Below are 20,980 nucleotides of genomic sequence, written 5' to 3'. Positions count from 1 at the left end.
TATCCAAATCTCCTTAAATATCTTGTCCTCGCTTGTTCTAAGACAGCTTTTTTTGTTTTTGAATTTATTCTTCACAAAGGTGTTAGATTGCTAGAGTATATAAATTTGTGGTTAATTAAGATATTAGTGTATATAATAAGTTGCATGGATCTTAACACATTCAGGATCTTCCTAGTACTGGCATGTCTCTGGGACTTGATTTTTGTACTTGGGTCCTGAAAACAAATGCTACTTCAGAAGAAGAAATTTTCTCTTCCATTATAAAGTTATATCTTCAAATAGCAGGATCCTGTAAGCCTTAAATATAAAATTGGCTGATGAAAACTGACTATAATGCAGTAGTTTGGACCCAGGTAAAAAAGCTGCGTTTGAATTGAGGATGTGATGGACTTTTAGCTATATACTTTAAAATATGTTTCCTGTGCTTAGGTAGCCCAATAACTCTTAAATGCCTGGCCACTCTATTTAGGAGAAAAGATTAAATTTATTTATTGTCAGAAACCTGAATGCCTTATGGCCATTTGGAGCAGTCTGGGTTAACATATCAGGTCTCTAGTCTTTGCCTTTCTGTTGTACCTGGTGAAATCATCTGTCCTCTCTTGTATAAGTTGGTAATGAACTGGATTGGGCAGTTATAAACAGAGCCCTCAAAACACACAATTAAAAGTAAACTGGTCATATGAAGAGTGTAATCTTCATCTAAGAGTTCACTCCCTTTGTTCAACCAGAAATCCAGAATTAGGTGAATTCTGGCTTTGGTTCAGCACCTACTGAAACATGTCACATCTGTGGTTGGTGCAACCAGTTGGCCTTTCTCTCCTGATCTCAATATGTGTGCTGACATTTAAGCACCCACATTCTAGGTAACAGGGAAAAGAAAAAGTGGAAGGACAAAAAGGGCTTTCTAAGACTCCCCCCACTTCTGCTTGTATTAATAACTCACTGTCCACATACATCTACAAAGAAAACTGAGAAACAGTGCTTTTCAATTGGGCACATTGCCACTTCCAATAATTCTGTGATGTTAGTGGTGGTGGTGGTGTTGATGAGGATTCTCTTAGAAGGAAGAAATAAATAATGATAGACAGTAAGTATTCTCTGACATTCAGCTAAGCCTAATGGAAGACCCTGGTTTGCTGGCCACAAAGACTTCCAGAATATGGCCTGAGTATCTCTACCTCCTTCTCTACTTGGAGTAGGAATGCTCCAGTCCTCAAGCATTACTGTCTAGGAGCCTCCTGCCTCTTTACCCTATGGCTCAGGCAGGAAGCAACAATCAGGCTTGTAACTGTTTTATCCATATCCTGTGCATTAAAGGTCTGCATTCAAATGTTTACTCAATTAGAGCAAAAGGAATCTATCCTCAGTTGAAACTTTGAACTAGATGAATTGCTCTATATTGATCTAATATATCCACTTGATGAGTGTTTTTATAAGAATAATAGAACAGTGAGAGAGAATTCCAAAATTTCAAAGCAAATCTTCATAAAAATGAGGCACAATTCAGTATCCTTCAAGATAGTTTATGCAGGGCAATAGTGTAGTGATAAAGTACATTGTTATGCTCCCACAGCCTGCAGCCACTGCTCCCTATTTTAGTCAACTGTACTCTTCCACCAGTGTGAAGGGTTCAGTGAGTCTGGCATTGTTTTTGAAATCCCCTTCTCTTTCACATTCTTCTATTTCAGCATTTTCTAAACTGTGTTCGTGTAAATCTAGTGTTCTATGGTATGTTAACAAACTCATTTAAAAAACAACCGAGGATCTACAGCCAAAATTTTGGGTATTACTTTTCATAGAGATACACAATTCATATGTATATTTTAAACATTCTGAGAAACTTTGTAATAAAGAAGTCCATTCAACTTAATTTAACTCAGCATTTCCCATATTTGTGCTATGATGGAAATCATTTTTCTTGCTTATGAACATTATGTGGAAAGTTCCATGGAAGGTAGTTAATATAAAGTTTATTCTACTTTAAGGCTTATGCTTATTCATTTCCATTTGACATGTATATATAATTAGATTTAATACCTCTTTCTATCTTAAAACAAAATCCAATAAGACAACTATACAGCATATTGGTGGGTTATTTTTTGTCCAGGCATTTAAACCTAGTCCAGTTAATTACAGCTTGAGTGATGAGGACCACACACGACAAAATATGGTAACGTACTTATATGACACTTCTTCCAGGAAGGAGTTTCATGAGGGAGCTGAGGGGTGCCACTTTCATTCAGGGGATCATTCACCCCTTTTCAGTACACAAACTCTGATGTTCTCAATAAATTTGAGTCCACAGTCTCTCATGATGCAGTTCTATAAATAGCAAGTCAGATTTGGGAGAATAAATTGAATGAACTGTCACAAACATTACTCAGTGAAATAAGGGGGGAAGTGTAACTGTAGCCTGCATAAGAATTACATGTAGATTTGCTAAGCTTTGGGGTCCTCTTGGTTGAAATGCATTTCCAAAGCGAAAAAAAATCAATATTAAACTACATTTGATATATTTCTTTGCTAAAAGCCACAACTTCGAGTATTCTAGAGAGGAGTGATTTATAACCATTACATCCAACAAAATGTTCTTTTTGGCCCTGAAATCTGATAATTTGGTTTTACGTGGTGACTGTGCTTCCAGAAATAAAACTCCTGTCCATCACCATTACTATTATCAAGGATAGGCTGAGAAGTACTGTAGAAAGCACAGCATATTTTCACTGCTTTACTCATGTGTGATAATTGCAGAGTTTTGGAAATATATTAACTACAGAAAAAGAAGAATGAAGACCTTAAAGCTGTTTTAGGTAGAAATGAGCAAGGAACCTTGGTTTTCTATCTAGAGGGTACTTTTCTCCGTGTACTCTCTATAATACATTTCCTCTTGGCCTTACAGATGTGTTTTTGAATATTTCAACCTGAAAACATTTTCACTGATTTGCAAATGTTTTATCAGCTTGCCTCCTTCCCCATACCAGAACCTCACGCATATTGCAAGTAAAGGATAGGGAATGAGAACACAGTCCTCATTTTCAATTTTTAATTAATGTTTTGTCTTTCTGGATAAGTCATGGTTGTGTGGTTGCATATGGATGTCTTAAGGCAAAAAGACACTCTCTTCATCAGTTGTAACAAATGTAGCACTCTGGTGGGGGATATTGGTAATGGGAGAGGCTATGATTGGGTAAAGTGTATATGAGACGTCTCTGTACTTTTGTCTCAATTAGCTGGGAACCTAAAACTACACCAAAAAATAAGTCTATTTTTAAAAAGACACTATCTTAGATACTGTACTATGGACAAATCAATATCTTTAGGCCCTTGTATAAGAATTATTAAGAAACTAGAGGTGGTTACAGAATGAAGAAAAGGGGGAATGCTGATTATATTATTGTTAAGGGCCTTGGTGGTCTACCTGATGATGAGCTGCAGCTTCCAGGAAAGACATAATCAATTTTATATCAAAAATGGGGTTCCATCCATATTTTTTCCCAAGAGGAGAATCAGTTTTCAGCTCACATTGCAATTAAGAATTTACTTCTTTCCAACAGAAGGAGATCATAGTACCTACCTCCTACTCAGCCATATAAGAGTCATAAATTGGGCATAAAAAGCAGAAAATTAACCCCACAGAGCATGTAGAGTTCAACTAAAGAGATAGCAAATGCACTAAGTAAACAAAGGGAGATAACATTTACTAAGTAGTTAAGTTATGGATGATCATTACAGATAAGCATAATCAAAAGACGAATACTAAGTGAAAGACAAATACTATTACAGTCAAGATTCTGAGGCCAGGTGGGCAAAACGAAGATAAAATATGTTACCAAAAAACTGTTGTATTTTCCTCTGTATCTTCCATGCAGTGTATGGTTTGATTTTAACATGCATTGAGAAGTTATCTGCCAACACTTAATGTTTAATGTTATTCCTCACCAACATTTGACTTGAGTGTCCCTTTTCCTTGAGGGGGAATACAGCACAGGGGTTAGCAAACTAGTCAGTTTCTGTAAAGGAAGTTTGATTGGAAGAAAGCCACACTCATTGTTTTGTGTACTATCTATGGCTGCTTTCAATCTACAGCAGAGTTGAGTAGCTGCAACAGAGACATTTGGCCTTCAAAGGTTAAAATATTAACTGACACTTTACAGAGAAGTTGCACCATGCCCGATATAGTACAAAGAAGATGGTCTTTGAGTCAGATAGACTCACAAGGGGCTATGTGTGACAGGTTAAACTCTATGTTTTGTGCTAAATTTTATGAGTCTTAATACGTATTTTCCATGTTAAACAACCTAACATTCTCCTACAGTAAGGTTCTCCTTTTTCCAAGTAATTGGGACCTTATCTTGATGTTGAACATCCAGAATTCTCCCCCAGCCCTGAAACTAGGCCAACTCTAGTATTTGTTGGGTCTGAGTCACGAAGATACGTGGAGGCTCATCTGTGACATATTTAAATGTCATAAATCAAGCAAAAGAAGTCATTAAATACTTTGATAAGCCTGCCTTCGTAATGAACTAGAAAGTCAAACTTGCATCAAAATGTTCAGACTTTTAACAGTTTCTGCCCCAAAACATGGTAGTATGAGGGGGATCCCTTCTTAGCCTCCACGCTGCAGTTTTCCCACACCCTTTCCTTCTCCTTTTCACTTCTGCCTGCACTGTGATTGGACTGCATGCATGTGGACATCCTGGGCTCATGTCCAAGCTCAGTCCATACCTCTCAGTGTGTCTCCCTTTAGCTACTCCTCCTGAAGGTCTGAGGTTATATACATCTGTGACATGCTCAGTCCCTGGGAAAACAGATCCAGCAAAGAGGCCTCATAAATTTTAGAAACAAGCCTGGATCATTTTAGCAGGCACTTCCACGTTCTTGATACCTAGAACTTGGTGGAGAAGGGGAGCATAGGCTCAGGATGTGTCCTGCTCCTGGCCCCACACACTCCTCACTCTGCGGGCAGATGCATAATTAGCGGGGAGCCCAAGCAGAGCCCTCTAAAAAATCTCCCTCCTCAAGACCACCAGCATCAGCATCCCCTGCGACAGTGATTCCCAACTGGGGGTGATTTTGTTCTCTAGCAAACATTTGGCAATATCTGGAGGTATTTTTGATTATCATGACTGGTCAGGGGATTGCTACTGGCATCTAGTGGGTAGAGGTCAAGGATTGTGCTAAACGTTCCACACTGTACAGGATAGGACCCCAAACAAAAAAATTAACTGGTCCAAAATGTTAATAGTGCTGAGGTTGGGAAACCCTCACCTACGATTTTACTAGAAATGCAGAAGTTCAGATTGGCCCCAGACCTACTGAATCAGAATCTGAATTTCAACCAGTTGTATAAGTATTCACATTAAGGTGAGAAGCTCTAAGGTATGAAGCAGAGGCAGAGGCTCTCCTTGCCCCAGTGAAGGCTGGTGCTGTCTAGGAGAGATAGCTTGTTTGCACTCATATCTGATTTTCTGGTGTCGGCGTTTGATGTTAAGATCTCCCCTCATTCTAGCATTAGTGTTACACCTACTGGTTTATTCCTTTCATAGAAGAGTCAGAAAGTCAGATGTATGCTTTATCTTCATTCTTTCTTATGGAGCATACCTTAAACATACCAAGCTTAATCTACAGAAAGAATTCTGAAGGATATTTGAAAGGTGACATCAATAAAGCTCATAATTTCTAATCAGTCATTGCAGGCTTTGTAACATTAAGATTATCCCAAACTGAATTCTCTAGGTTGCCTTGAATCACATCCTGAATTTTATGAAACAGGGTAAAACATTTCATAGAATACATCATAGCTTTTTTTAGAGGATTTCATTATCTGAGCAGGGCACAGAAAGGCCTCCGGTACTAGATGCTTAATGTCTGGCCTCTCTTAACATGACTCATTTACTCATGATACCAATTGCATTTCTACAAGAATGTGCTGGGGAATGAATTGGATAAAATTTCATTTTTCAATTTAGTCTGAAAACCTTAATTCATTGATAGAAAAACATGTTTATGTTTAGTTTGATTCCTGTTTTACCCATGCAGAGACAACCTAAGGGACTATTCTAGTTTGAAGAGCAAAAGGATGAGCTATGTGTGTCTCATACTCAAGGAGAGTATTTCTGGAGGCAACAGGATAATGAGAGGGGCATATCAGATCTTTCAAAGGGGTCTTGACATTTTCTCGTCCTAATCATATTGCAGAGAAGGCAGGTTTTGCATTTGGCACTTAACCTCCTTATCCTCATATGTGCCCTTGACTCAATGAAATTCACCCAACCCCTAAGGAATACATTCACTTGGTACTTTCTTACTCTTCCCGAATTCTGATTTTATATTTACCCTAAGTAAGAGTTCTACAACGATTTCTTGAGAATCCACAGTATTTCCAAGCACTGTGCTAAACAAAGACAGAAAACAAACCAAAAAAAACAAAACAACAAACACTTCAAAATTTCTATGACTATGTGACTGACAGGATTTTCACATCTCCCTTTTTTTTTTTAACATCTATAAAACACCGTCTTTCCCATCTCAACTCTAGGACTCTGCAGTTTGACAAGGAAAAAAAAATACCATAAATTTATGTTGGATAAATATATGAATGAAAACTTGGAGGATAATATGAAAGTTTGTAGAGGCTTTTGTGGCCTCTGGAATTATTCAGTGTAGGAAGTTACTTGTTTTACCTCTTTATAGAGTCTGATTCTTTTGGCCTCCTTAACAGTTCTTCTTTTATCAATATAACTGAATCAGCTATTTATAAAGACATTGTTCAAAGGCAGTGTATATTCCATTCACCTTTAAAAACAATATTTATGACTTGCTTCTTTTTTAGCCACTCGCCAACCATGGAGCTATTTTTCTCAACTCTGTCTCCAGCACAAATTTTAACTTACATGAAGAATGATTCAGTGACTCATCCATGATAGACCAGCATCTGAGCTGCCCCATCAAAAGACTCTTTAATATGGCAGTCCTGGACCTTGCCCCAGGCCTGATCATTGAGCATTTTTCTCATTCCCAAGGAGTTTACTTGGCTTACATTTTCCCATCCCATTTCCAGCAGAAATTCCTGGTTACCAGTTTCTGTAGCTAACACATTATTTGCTGAGAGATGTTGAATGTTGGTTCTGTCGGCTGAATTCCTCATTAATTAGGACCAAGTCTGCCTCCTCTTACTTATATTTAACTAGGTAGGTTACAGCCCTAAAATAAAATATCGCTGCCATGTATGTATTATATATATATTCAAACACATGGCAACCTCGTGCTGCCCTCCCAACCCCATACTACAAGTTTCTAGACAAAAGTTTACTTTATGAAGTGAAGTACTTTTATCTCTCTAAAAGTGCACATTTTTATAAAGTTCCTAAGGTAAGATGAACTTTTATTTCTAGTTTTTTAAATTAAATTATTAATATATTTTGACATAAGTTTGGGTATTAGACATATGGCCATTGAGGGAACTTGAAAACTGACATGTAGCTAAGACAAAGACAAAAGTTATATAGTGATTTCAATATGATTTAAACGTTTTATGCCTTTTGTCCTTTTTCTAATAGGGGCTGGCATAAAGGAATGCCTCTGAGTTGTGTTCATATTAAGAATCCTCAGTTTCCAAGATGACCCATTTACAACCTGTGCATATTTTCATTTTTCATGCTGAGTTTATTGTTGTTGCCTGTGTCATTTTCCTCTATTTACCTGTCTAAAGTGGGGGACAGGGTGAGAAGGGGTGTGTGGCTATCTTAAGGCCCTGTTGAAACTTGAGGATGCCAAAGGTACAGTGTTCATGTGATTGTAGAACATCAGGATCAGTTACTGTGAGAGCTTCTCTTAGCAGATTTCAGGCTTAAAATTTTTAAATGTGGCTGCTAGAGAAGCTGAAGATACAGAATTAAAACAGAAACCTCAAACTGTCTAAAGAAATAAACTCTTAAAAATATATACATATATATACACATACATATATATATTATATATACATATACATATATATATATATATATATATATATATATATATATATATATATTCCATCCTGGGGCAATGTCTTTTTGAACAACCTAAAGGGAAGAACAAATTACCAAAGGAAAAAGCTGTTATCTGTGGGGAGAGGAGCTGGAATTTAATTTTACTAAATTCCTTTACCCATATAATTCTGAGTTGGTGTCTGCGTGCACATTAGATTGTATAGCAGAAGATAAGAGAAGCTAAGGGTTGCCGAAGCACACATGAGCAGACTGCTCGATAGGGCTAGGAACAGTCTCAAATTTGTATTTTGCAGAAGAAACCTGAGATATAATCCTACAATAATGAGAAAAATTGAAAGAAAAACCACAGAACACTGGGGGAAAATTGTATGTGGTTGAAAATTATTTTATTTTTTTCAGTTTTACTGAGATATAATTAACAACACTATATAAGTTCAAGGGGTAGTACACCATAATGACTTGACAGACATATACTGCAAAATGATTACCAAAAGAGGTCTGGTTAACACTCATCACCTCATATAGTTATAAAAAAATGTTTTTTCCTTGTGAGGACTTTTACTATTTGCTCTCTTAGCAGCTATCAAATATACCACACAGCAATGTTAACTGTAGTCATCATGTTTTATATTACATCCCCAATACTTAGTTATTTTATAACTGTATGTGTAAACCTTTTAACCACCTTCATCCGATTCCCCCAAAACCATCCCCTGCCTCAGGTAACCACAAATCTGATATCTTTTTTCATGAATTTGGTTTTGTTTATTTATTTTTAGCTCCCACATATAAGTGAGATTATTTCTCTATCTGACTCCTTTCACTTAGCACAATGCCCTCAAGATACATCCATGTTATCACAACTGGCAGGGTTTCCTTCTTTTTTATGGCTGCATAATATTTCATTATAGATATGTACCACATTTTCTTTATCCATTCATCTATCCATGAACACTTAGGTTGCCTTCATGTCTTAGCAATTGTAAATAATGCTGCTGTGGGTGCAGCTATCTTTTCAACTTAGTGTTTTGTTTTCTTTCTTTTTTAACATATTTATTGGAGTATAATTGCTTTACAATGTTGTGTTAGTTTATGCTGAATAACAAAGTGAATTAGCTATATGTATACATATATCCCCATATCCCCTCCCTCTTGAGCTTCCCTCCCACCCTCCCTATCCCACCCCTCTAGGTAGTCACAAAGTACTGAGCTGATCTCCCTGTGCTATGTGGCTGCTTCCCACTAGCTATCTGTTTTACATTTGGTAGTGTATATATGTCCATGCCACTCTCTCACTTCATCCCAGCTTACCCTTCCCCCTCCCCATGTCCTCAAGTCCATTCTGTACTTCTGCGTCTTTATTACTGTCCTGCCCCTAGGTTCATTAGAACCATTTATTGTTTTTAGATTCCATATATATATGTTAGCATACAGTATTTGTTTTTCTCTTTCTGACTTGCTTCACTCTGTATTACAGACTCTAGTTCCATCTATCTCACAACAAATAAGTCAATTTCATTTCTTTTTATGGCTGAGTAATATTCCATTGTATATGTGTGCCACATCTTCTTTATCCATTCATCTGTTGCCAGGCACTTAGGCTGCTTCCATGTCCTGGCTGTTATAAATAGAGCTGCAATGAACATTGTGGTACATAACTCTATTTGAATTATGGTTTCCTCAGGGTATATGCCCAGTAGTGGGATTGCTGGGTTGTATGGTAGTTCCGTTTTTAGTTTTTTAAGGAACCTCCATACTGTTCTCCATAGTGGCTATATCAATTTACATTCCCACCAACAGTGCAAGAGGGTGCCCTTTTCTCCCCACCCTCTCCAGCATTTATTTTTTGTAGATTTCTTGATGGCCATTTTGACTGGTGTGAGGTGATACCTTATTGTAGTTTTGTTTTGCATTTCTCTAGTGATTAGTGATGTTGAGCATCCTTTCATGTGTTTGTTGGCCATCTGTATATCTTCTTTGGAGAAATGTCTATTTAGATCTTCTGCCCATTTTTGGATTGCATTGTTTGTTTATTTGATATTGAGCTGCACAAGCTGCTTGTATATTTTGGAGGTTAATCCTTTGTCAGTTGCTTTGCTTGCAAATATTTTCTCCTATTCTGAGAGTTGTTTTTTCATCTTGTTTATAGTTTCCTTTGCTGTGCAAAAGCTTTTAAGATTCATTAGGTTCCATTTGTTTATTTTTGTTTTTATTTCCATTTCTCTAGGAGGTGGGTCAAAAAGGATCTTGCTGTGATTTCTGTCAAAGATGTTCTGCCTACGTTTTCCTCTAAGAGTTTTATAGTGTCTGGCCTTACATTTAGGTCTTTAATCCATTTTGAGTTTATTTGTGTGTGTGGTGTTAGGGAGTGTTCTAATTTCTTTTTTTTACATGTACCTGTCCAGTTTTCCCTGCACCACTTATTGAAGAGGCTGTCTTTTTTCCATTGTATATTCTAGCCTCCTTTATCAAAAACAGGTGACCATATGTGTGTGGGTTTATCTCTGGGCTTTCTATCCTGTTCCATTGATCTATATTTCGGTTTTTGTGCCAGTACCATACTGTCTTGATTACTGTAGCTTTGTAGAATAGCCTGAAGTCTGGGAGTGTGTTTGCTCCAGCTCCATTTTTCTTTCTCAAGATTGATTTGGCTCTTTGGGGTCTTTTGTGTTTCCATACAAATTGTGGAATTTGTTGTTCTAGTTGTGTGAAAAATGCCATTGGTAGTTTAATAGGGATTTCACTGAATCTGTAGATTGCTGTGGGTAGTATAGTCATTTTCACAATGTTGATTCTTCCAATCCAGGAACATGGTATATTTCTCCATCTGTTTGCATCATCTTTAATTCATCAGTGTTTTATAATTTTCTGAATACAAGCCTTTTGCCTCCTTAGGCAGGTTTATTCCTAGGTATTTTATTCTTTTTGTTGCAGTGGTAAATGAGAGTGTTTCCTTAATTTCTCTTTCACATTTTTCATCATTACTGTATAGGGACGCAAGAGATTTCTGTGCATTAAGTTTGTATCCTTCTACTCTACCAAATTCATTTATTAGCTCTAGTAGTTATCTGGTAGCACCTTTAGTATTCCCTATGTACAGTATCATGTCATCTGCAAACAGTGACAGTTTTACTTCTTTTTTTCCTATTTCAATTCCTTTTATTTCTTTTTCTTCTCTGATTGCTGTGGCTAAAACTTCCAAAACTATGTTGAATAATATTGGTGAGAGTGGGCAACCTTGTCTTGTTCCTGATCTTAGAGGAAATGGTTTCAGTTTTTCACCATTGAGAAAGATGTTGGCTATGGGTTTGTCATATATGGCCTTTATTATGTTGAGGAAAGTTCCCTCTATGCCTACTTTCTGGAGAGTTTTTTATAATAAATGGGTGTTGAATTCTGTTGTAAGCTTTCTCTGCATCTATTGAGATTATCATATGGTTTTTCTCCTTCGAATTGTTAATATGGTGTATCACATTGATTGATTTGCATTTATTGAGGAATCCTTGCATTTAAGTGGGGATAAACCACACTTGATCATGGTGCATGATCCTTTTAATGTGCTGTTGGATTCTGTTTGCTAGTATATTGTTGAGATTTTTGCATCTATGTTCATCAGTGATGTTGGCCTGTAGTTTTCTTTCTTTGTGACATCTTTGTCTGCTTTTGGTATCAGGGTGATGGTGGCCTTGTAGAATGAGTTTGGGAGTGTTCCTCCCTCTGCTATATTTTGGAAGAGTTTGAGAAGGATAGGTGTTAGGTCTTCTCTAAATGTTTGATAGAAGTTGCCTGTTAAGGCATCTGGTCCTGGGCTTTTGTTTGTTGGAAGATTTTTAATCACTGTTTCAATTTCATTACTTGTGATTGGTCTGTTTATATTTTCTATTTCTTCCTGATTCATTCTCCAAAGGTTGTGCTTTTCTAAGAATTAGTCATTTCTTCCAGGTTGTCCATTTTATTGGCATATAGTTGCTTGTAGTAATCTCTCATGATCCTGTGTATTTGTGCAATGCCAGTTGTTAATTCTCCTTTTTCATTTCTAATTCTGTTGATTTGAGTCTTCTCCTTTTTTTCTTGATGTGTCTAGCTAATGGTTTATCAATTTTTTGTACCTTCTCAAAGAACCAGCTTTTAGTTTTATTGATATTTGCTATTGTTTCCTTCAATTCTTTTTCATTTATTTCTGATCTGATCTTTATGATTTCTTTCCTTCTGCTAACTTTAGGGGGTTTTTGTTCTTCTTTCTCTAATTGCTTTAGGTGTAAGGTTAGGTTGTTTATTTGAGATTTTTCTTGTTTCTTGAGGTAGGATTGTATTGCTATAAACTTCCCTCTTAGAACTGCTTTTGCTGAATACCATAGGTTTTGGGTCGTGTTTTCATTGCCATTTGTTTCTATTTTTTGATTTCCTCATTGATCTCTTGGTTATTTAGTAGCATATTGTTTAGCCTCCATGTGTTTGTATTTTTTACATTTTTTCCTGTGATTGATATCTAGTTTCATATCAGAAAAGATACTTGATATGATTTTAATTTTCTTAAGTTTACCAGAGCTTGATTTGTGACCCAAAATATGATATAGCCTGGAGAATGTTCCATGAGCACTTGAGAAGAAAGTTTATTCTGTTGTTTTTGGACCAAATGTCCTATAAATATCAATTAAGTCCATCCTGTTTAATGTGTGATTTAAAGCTTGTGTTTCTTTATTTTCATTTTGGATGATCTGTCAGTTGGGGTGGGGTGTTAAAGTCCCCTACGCTTATTGTGTTACTGTCGATTTCCCTTTTTATGGCTGTTAGCATTTGCCTTATGTATTGAGGTGCTCCTATGTCAGGTGCATAAATATTTACAATTGTTATATCTTCTTTTTGGATTGATCACTTGATCATTATGTAGTGACCTTCTTTGTCTCTTGTAATAGTCTTTATTTTAAAGTCTATTTTTCCTGATATGAGAATTGCTACTCCAGCTCTCTTTTGATTTCCATTGGCATGGAATATCTTTTCCATCCCCTCACTTTCAGTCTGTACGTGTCCCTAGGTCTGAAGTGGGTCTCTTGTAGGCAGAATACATATGGGTTTTGTTTTTGTTTCCATTCAGCCAATCTATGTCTTTTGGTGGGAGCATTTAATCCATTTACATCTAAGGTAATTATCGATATGTATGTTCCTATTACCATTTTCTTAATTGTTTTTGGTGTGTTATTGTAGGTCTTTTCTTTCTCTTGTGTTTCCTGCCTAGAGAAGTTACTTTAGCATTTGCTGTAAAGCTGGTTTGGTGGTGCTGAATTCTTTTAGGTTTTGCTTGTCTGTAAAGTTTTTATTTGTCCGCCGAATCTGAATGAGATCCTTGCTGGGTAGAGTAATCTTGGTTGTAGGTTCTTCCCTTTCATCACTTTAAATATGTCATGCCACTCCCTTCTGGCTTACAAAGTTTCTGATGAAAGATCAGCTCTTAACCTTATGGGGATTCCCTTGTACGTTATTTGTTGTTTTTCTCTTGCTGCTTTTAATATTTTTTCTTTGTATTTAATTTTTGATAGTTTGATTAATATGTGTCTTGGTGTGTTTCTCCTTGGATTTATGCTGTATGGGACTCTCTGTGCTTCTTGGACTTGATTTCCTATTTCCTTTCCCATATTAGGGAAATTTTCAACTATAATCTCTTTAAATATTTTCTCAGTCCCTTTCTTTTTCTCTTCTTCATCTGGGACCCCTATAATTCTAATGTTTGTGCGTTTAATGTTGTCCCAGAGGTCTCTGAGACTGTCCTCAATTCTTTTCATTCTTTCTTCTTTATTCTGCTCTGCGGTAGTTATTTCCACTATTTTATCTTCCAGGTCACTTATACATTCTTATGCCTCAATTATTCTGCTATTGATTCCTTCTAGAGAATTTTAATTTCATTTATTGTGTTATTCATCATTGTTTGCTGTTTAGTTCTTCTAGGTCCTTGTTAAATGATTCTTATATTTTCTCCATTCTGTTTTCAAGATTTTAGATCATCTCTAACTTTCATTACTCTGAATTATTTTTCAGATAGAGTGCCTATTTCCCCTTCATTTGTTCGGTCTGGTGGGTTTTTACCTTGCTCCTTCATCTGCTGCATATTTATCTGTCTTCTCATTTTGCTTAATTTAGTTTGTTTGGTGTCTCCTTTTCACAGGCTGCAGGTTTGTTTATCTTGTTGTTTTTGGTGTCTGCCTCCAGTGGGTAAGGTTGGTTCAGTGGGTTGTGTAGGCTTCCTGGTGGATGGGATTGGTTCCTGTGTTCTGGTGGATGAGGCTGGATCTTGTCTTTCTTGTGGGCAGGACCACATCCAGTGGTGTGTTTTGGGGTGTCTGTGACCTTATTATGATTTTAGGCAGCCTCTCTGCTGATGGGTGGGATTGTGTTCCTGTCTTATTCGTTGTTTGACATGGGGTGTCCAGCACTGGAACTTACTCGTTGTTGAGTGGAGCTGTGTCTTATTGTTGCGATGGAGATCTCTGGGAGAACTCTCTGCTATTGATATTACGTGGGGCTGGGAGGTCTCTGGTGGCCCAATGTCCTGATCTTGGCTCTCCCACCTCAGAGGCTCAGGCCTGACACCTGGCCAGAGCACCAAGACCCTGTCAGCCACACAGCTCAGAAGAAAAGGGAGAAAAAAAGAAAGAAAGAAAACAATAATAAAATAAATTTATTAAAATAAAAATTTTTAATTACCAAAATTAAATTTTAAAAATAATAAAAAGAGAAAAGAGCAACTAAACTAATAAACAAATCCACCAATGATAACAAGCACTAAAAACTAAACTAAGATAAGCATAAAAACCAGAAACTAGTCAGTTGCATACAGCAAACCCCAAGTCTATAGTTGCTCCTGAAGTCCACTGCCTCAATTTTGGGATGATTTGTTGTCTATTCAGGTATTCCACAGGTGCAGGGTACATCAAATTGCTTTTGGGGATTTAATCCACTGCTCCTGAGGCTGCATGGAGAAACTTCCCTTGCTATTCTTTGTCCTCACAGCTCCTGGGTTTCAGCTTTGGGTTTGGCCCTACCGCTGCATGTAGGTCGCCCTCTGGCGTCTGTTCTTCGCCCAGACAGGAGCGGCTGATTAGGGGGCTCTGGCTCACTCAGGCCGGGGAGAGGAAGGGGTACAGAATGCGGGGCAAGCCTGTGGTGGCAGAGGCCGGCGTGATGTTGCAACAGCCTGAGGTGTGCTGTATGTTCTCCTGGGGAAGTTGTCCCTGGATCATGGGACCCTGGCAGTAGCAGGCTGCACAGGCTCCCGGGAGGGGAGGGGAGGTGTGGATAGTGACCTGTGCTTGCACACAGGCTTCTTGGTGGTTGCAGCAGCAGCGTTAGCATTTCATACCTGTCTCTGGTATCCGTGCTGATAGCCATAGCTCTTGCCCATGTCTGAAGCTCGTTTAGGTGGTACTCTGAATCTCTTCTCCTTATGCACCCCGATACAGTGGTCTCTTGACTCTTAGGCAGTTCCAGACTTTTCCCCGGACTCCCTCCCGGCTAGCTGTGGGGCACTAACCCCCTGCAGGCTGTGTTCACGCCACCAACCCCAGTCCTCTCCCTGGGATCCGACCTCTGAAGCCCAAGCCTCAGCTCGCAGCCCCCGCCTGCCCCGGCGGGTAAGCAGACAAGCCTCTGAGTCTGGTGAGTGCTGGTCAGCACCGATCCTCTGTGCGGGAATCTCTCCGCTTTGCCCTCTGCACCCCTGTTGCTGCACTCTCCTCCATGGGTCTGAAGCTTCCCCCCCCCCACCCACCCCTCGTCTCTGCCAGTGAAAGGGCTTTCTAGTGTGTGGAAACTTTTCCTTCTTCACAGCTCCCTCCCAGAGGTGCAGGTCCCGTCCCTATCCTTTTGTCTTTGTTTTTTCTTTTTTTCCTTTTTCCCTACCAAGGTACATGGGGAGTTTCTTGCCTTTTGGGAAATCTCAAGTCTTCTGCCAGCATTCAGTAGTTGTTCTGTAGGAGTTGTTCCACGTGTAGATGTATTTTTGATGTATTTGTGGGGAGGAAGGTGACCTCCATGTTTTACTCCACTGTCATCTTGAAGGTCCTTCCAAATTTGGTTTTTTGCTCTCCAAACATGTTATACCCTCTATTGAACATTTTGAATATTGCATAGGTGTGTATTTATTCTGGGTCTGACAGCTAGAAATGGGAGATTTATTAAAGTAAGTTTCTTTCTTTTTTTTCCCAATTAATTAACTAATTAATTTTTGGCTGTGTTGGGTCTTAGTTTCAACACACGGGATCTTCATTGCAGTGCACAGGCTTCTCTCCAGCTGTGTTGTGCAGGCTTCTCACCAGTTAAATCATGAGGGCTCTGTAGTTGCGGTGTGGAGGCTTAGTTGCCCTGCAGCATGTGAGATCTTAGTTCCCCAACCAGGGATCCAGCCCTTGTCCCCTGCATTGGAAGGTGGATTCTTTACCACTGGACCACCAGGGAAGTCCCAAAAGTAAGATTATTTCTATCTGACCTCACATCCTCAGATACTATTTAATGTTGCTCAGGATTTAGACAGCAGACGTAACTTTATGTAAATAAGTATATATCTCAGGTTTCCACACAAGTATGCCTAGAAGAATTCCACTACCTACCAGTCTCCATCAAAATCCTTTGTTTCTTTGCAAATGCAACCACAGAGAGTAGATAAAAGATATAAATTCACACATTTCAAATATAAGGCCCAAGTTCACTCTTAGAGTCACTAGCAACTACTACCTCATGACACCACATAAAGGTCTTGACCTGACCAAATTTGAGAAAAATCATGCAAAGTTTATTTCAGGAAAAAAAAAAGAATAATAGAATTTGTAAACTATGCAATGATTCCCTAAAATATATATGAAAATAAATACTATCACATTATCAAGCTTTAGGGAAAAAACACACAAAAAAATAATTTCTTTCATTATTTTAAAATATTTAAAGCCTAACCTCCCTGGAGAAACTTTTGTGAAAGATTTCATTCCTGATGGTCCTAAATATTCACTTGAGAAAAAATTGGAAGTAATTGCAGATATTGTGAAGCACCATATTAATAATTTTAATAAGGATGTCAAATCTCAAGGTTTTCAAAATCATTACATTTTATATTTTAGGTTTCATTTTTGTTATTTATAAAGAATCATAAAATAATTTTCCCTCAATTCCTGTTTTATGTGGATGACATGACTAAATATCTCATTGAAGAATCAGCATTATTTTATAAATAAATGAAGACTACCATAAAAGTTGATGAATTCTTTGGATCAAAGGAGCCATAATTGGGATGGGGGAGGGTTGTACAAAATTGAACGCTAACCAGTACTTCAAAATGTTGGATTGGTGATTGACGTTTTTGTTAATATCAAAATTAAGACAAAAAAAAATACCCGTTTTCAGGATGAAATGTGTCATTTACCACCAAGCATTGGTTTTCAAAACTGCATGTTTCACAAGATCTAAGAAAATCTGAACTTTCTAATCAAATAACACAATCATACTGGAGGAAAAAAAGAGATTAAATACTGAAACTTTTGCTTTCTTTTTAAATATCATAATGTAAAATAAAAGTTTTTTATTCCATACCGAGGTTCATTGGTTTTTAAAAAGAAATATGCTAAAATATGCAATTATCCTATTTTTAGAATGCTGAGGTAGGATGATTGAACTGTTTCAGTTATACAGGTGCAGAGTAACATTAATTGACTAACTTAAACAATCTTAAAAAAATGACAACTTACAAGAGAACGAGGCAAACAGTAGTTTGCATGAAGATTTGAAAACTTGAAGCTTCGAGTATCAAACAGAAATATTATAGAACATTATTTATAATTCAAATTTTTATTGAAAAGTACTAAAAATTAGTGATACAATTCTCTTAATTTTATTGACTTGGTGAAGTGCCCAGGGACAAGACTATTTAACTTAATTTTTATGGAAAAAAAATCTAGTTTCAATAGCCTTGCTGCAGGATGACCTCAGATGAAATTTTTCTTGTTTTAACTGAGCATCCCAGTTGGCAGTTTGTAAAGAACCAGTTTGTGGGATAATTATTGTGAGATTTTGTTAAAATTATCTTTACTCAGTGACCTTTCATTTTATCTGAAATACATGAAGGCATATGTTGAATATAACTGTTATCTATCAATTGTTATAAAATAGATAATAAAATACATTATTCATGTTATTAATTTTATTTTCTTTCATTGCTACCTTTATCCAAATATTTTTAAGAGCACAGCAACTAAAACTGGTTTCATAACTTGTGTAGTGTAGTAGGTCGCATAAAATAATGAAACATATACCAAGTTTTATTCTATCTTATAAACCAGATTTATAGGAGTGTATTTATAATCAATGGAATAAAGCTAATGCTCTCACTCATACAATCCCTAAGTATTTCCCTAAACATGAGTTCTCATGGTCAAGTGTCTTTGTAAAATGTGCAAAAGCAGGATATTTTAATCACAATTTTTTAAGTCCTTAAAAAGACTCTGATTCAACTTCCCATCTGTCAGAATCCCCTATCAGGTGACTAATATTACAATTGAGATGGTGTGAAGAGGTGATTAAAGAAAACATACCTAAAAGTATATTTTTAAAATAATGTGTAATTAACATTTATTATATGTTTGCTGCTCTTCTAGGGTCTTTGGAAATAATCTCATTTATTTTCCATTAAAATACTGTGTATCACATAGTCTTATAATTATTTAAAGGAAATTATTTTCAGAATAAAGGTAATTATGTTTAATTTATTAATCAAGATACAGAAGCAGACTATATTATTAAAACAAACTTTTGACTTTGATGGTATATTAATTTTTCATGACAGATTAGACAGAAAATTTATATATCATTTGTTTTGCTCTAGTTATTGGTTCAAGTTCTAATTGGAATTAGGGAAATAAAACTGAGAACATGAGAAATATGTAGACTATCAATTTGCCATTCTGAGGAATTCGGAATGATAGAAAGCAGATATATGTATATTCACACATATACACACATACATTTACATATGTAGTATTTGTCTATCTATCTTACATATGAAATATATCTCACAAATAAAATAAGACATCATCCGGGCTTCCCTGGTGGCGCAGTGGTTGAGAGTCCGCCTGCCGATGCAGGGGACACGGGTTCGTGCCCCGGTCTGGGAAGATCCCACATGCCACGGAGTGGCTGGGCCCGTGAGCCATGGCCGCTGAGCCTGCGCGTCCGGAGCCTGTGCTCCGCAACGGGAGAGGCCACAACAGTGAGAGGCCCGAGTACCGCAAAAAAAAAAATAAAAAAAGACATCAAAAGCAGTTATGGGTCTTTCCAGGGAAAACATGGAGAGACCCCATAGCTGGAGACAATCAATACACAGGACTGTGTCTTTCTTTGACATTTAAGAACAGTATGGAAACCCCAGATAGTTGTGCCTGTTTACCTTTTCTCTGCAGAAGGTATCTAAGAAAGTGGGTTTGTGCTGGAAGAAGGTAGTATTAAGTAATACTTAATGGTAGTATTAAGGCCAAGGAGAGAGAAAAGAACCTCATAAGACTGCAACAAATTTAGAGCAGGAAAAAAATTTAAACTATAGCTCTAGCATGAAGTGAAGTACAAAATAACACGTAATACAGAAAGTTTTTTGGTTTATTTTTATCCAAAGATTTCACACCAGGAATTGAGTACTACCTAAATTTGAGGTAGTACCTAGGTAATACTCAAACTTAGTACTCAAATTTAGGTAGTACCTAAATTTGAGGAAACAAAAGATTAAGTATAAGTATACAATCACTGTAACCACTGAGAGATACACACTATGCACCCCCCCCACACACATACACAGAAGAGTCACGTCTGTGCAGTCAGCCAGTGGGAATGGTTTAGGGAATGGAAGCAGTGGCAAAGCTGAGAATCTGTCTCTTTTTTTTTAACCTCTGGTACTGTTTTACAATGTATCACTCTGTATATTTTGTTAGCTTTAAATTCCTTTTTTCACATTTGTGTACATCTGTAAGACAGTCTGCTAAGACGTTGCTTCGGCATCTGACCACTAGGGGGTGGCCTCATTGCATATATTACTGTACAATCAGTACAGCAGTGATCTTGATAGGGAGTGCAGTGAGATAAATTTTATTTTTGGCTAAATTCAATTCTGAATTTGTTTTGCTATTGTAATATTTTTAACGTCGGACCCGAGGATTTGACATCAGTGCATTCTTCACTATGAGACATAAAGCCACTTTCTCTAAGTCCTTTTAATGTTCAGACATGTTGGAGTGTTTCCTGAAAAGAACAGAAATCTAAGCTTAAATAGTTCTTACTAATTTTGCCTCAGTTTTTTGTTCTCTTCAGGAAACACATAAACCCTCATGGGTATGTGACATCAATTATTTCATTTTCACATAGTTGCTTATATTTATTTTGTATTACTTTAAGAAAATTTCCAAAATTTATGTAAACTGATTATAACATGTTATAAAATTTAAAATATTCGAAATTTTAATGTGAAAACAATTTGTTAGCCTATTTTTTTTTATTATTTTTTTTTTATTATTTTTTTTTGCGGTACGCGGGCCCCTCACTGTTGTGGCCTCTCCCATTGTAGAGCACAGGCTCCAGACGCGCAGGCTCAGCGGCCATGGCTCATGGACCCAGCCGCTCCATGGCATGTGGGATCTTCCTGGACCGGGGCACGAGCCCGTGTCCCCTGCATCGGCAGGCAGACTCTCAACCACTGCGCCACCAGGGAAGCCCTCTTAGCCTATTTAAAAGTATTAAATTTTACTCTCTTATCACTAGTGTGAAGAATCGATTCTTTTTATCTGTTAATCTACTTGCATTTTATACATTCTTAATAATTCATTTTCATTCAAATTTTGTATTACATTTACAATTACTAGTGACAAACAGCCTGTCATAATGTTCCAGTATGCCTTTCCTTAACAAAGTAATGAAATAACTTGCTGAAATTTATATGAAAATATTGAGTATTATATTTCCATGAGAGC

The sequence above is a fragment of the Monodon monoceros genome, unplaced genomic scaffold (assembly GCF_005190385.1).
Source record: "Monodon monoceros isolate NGI ecotype Baffin Bay Population unplaced genomic scaffold, NGI_Narwhal_1 Super_Scaffold_7, whole genome shotgun sequence".
NCBI classification, from domain to species: domain Eukaryota; kingdom Metazoa; phylum Chordata; class Mammalia; order Artiodactyla; family Monodontidae; genus Monodon; species Monodon monoceros.
This window is presented reverse-complemented; position numbering follows the sequence as displayed.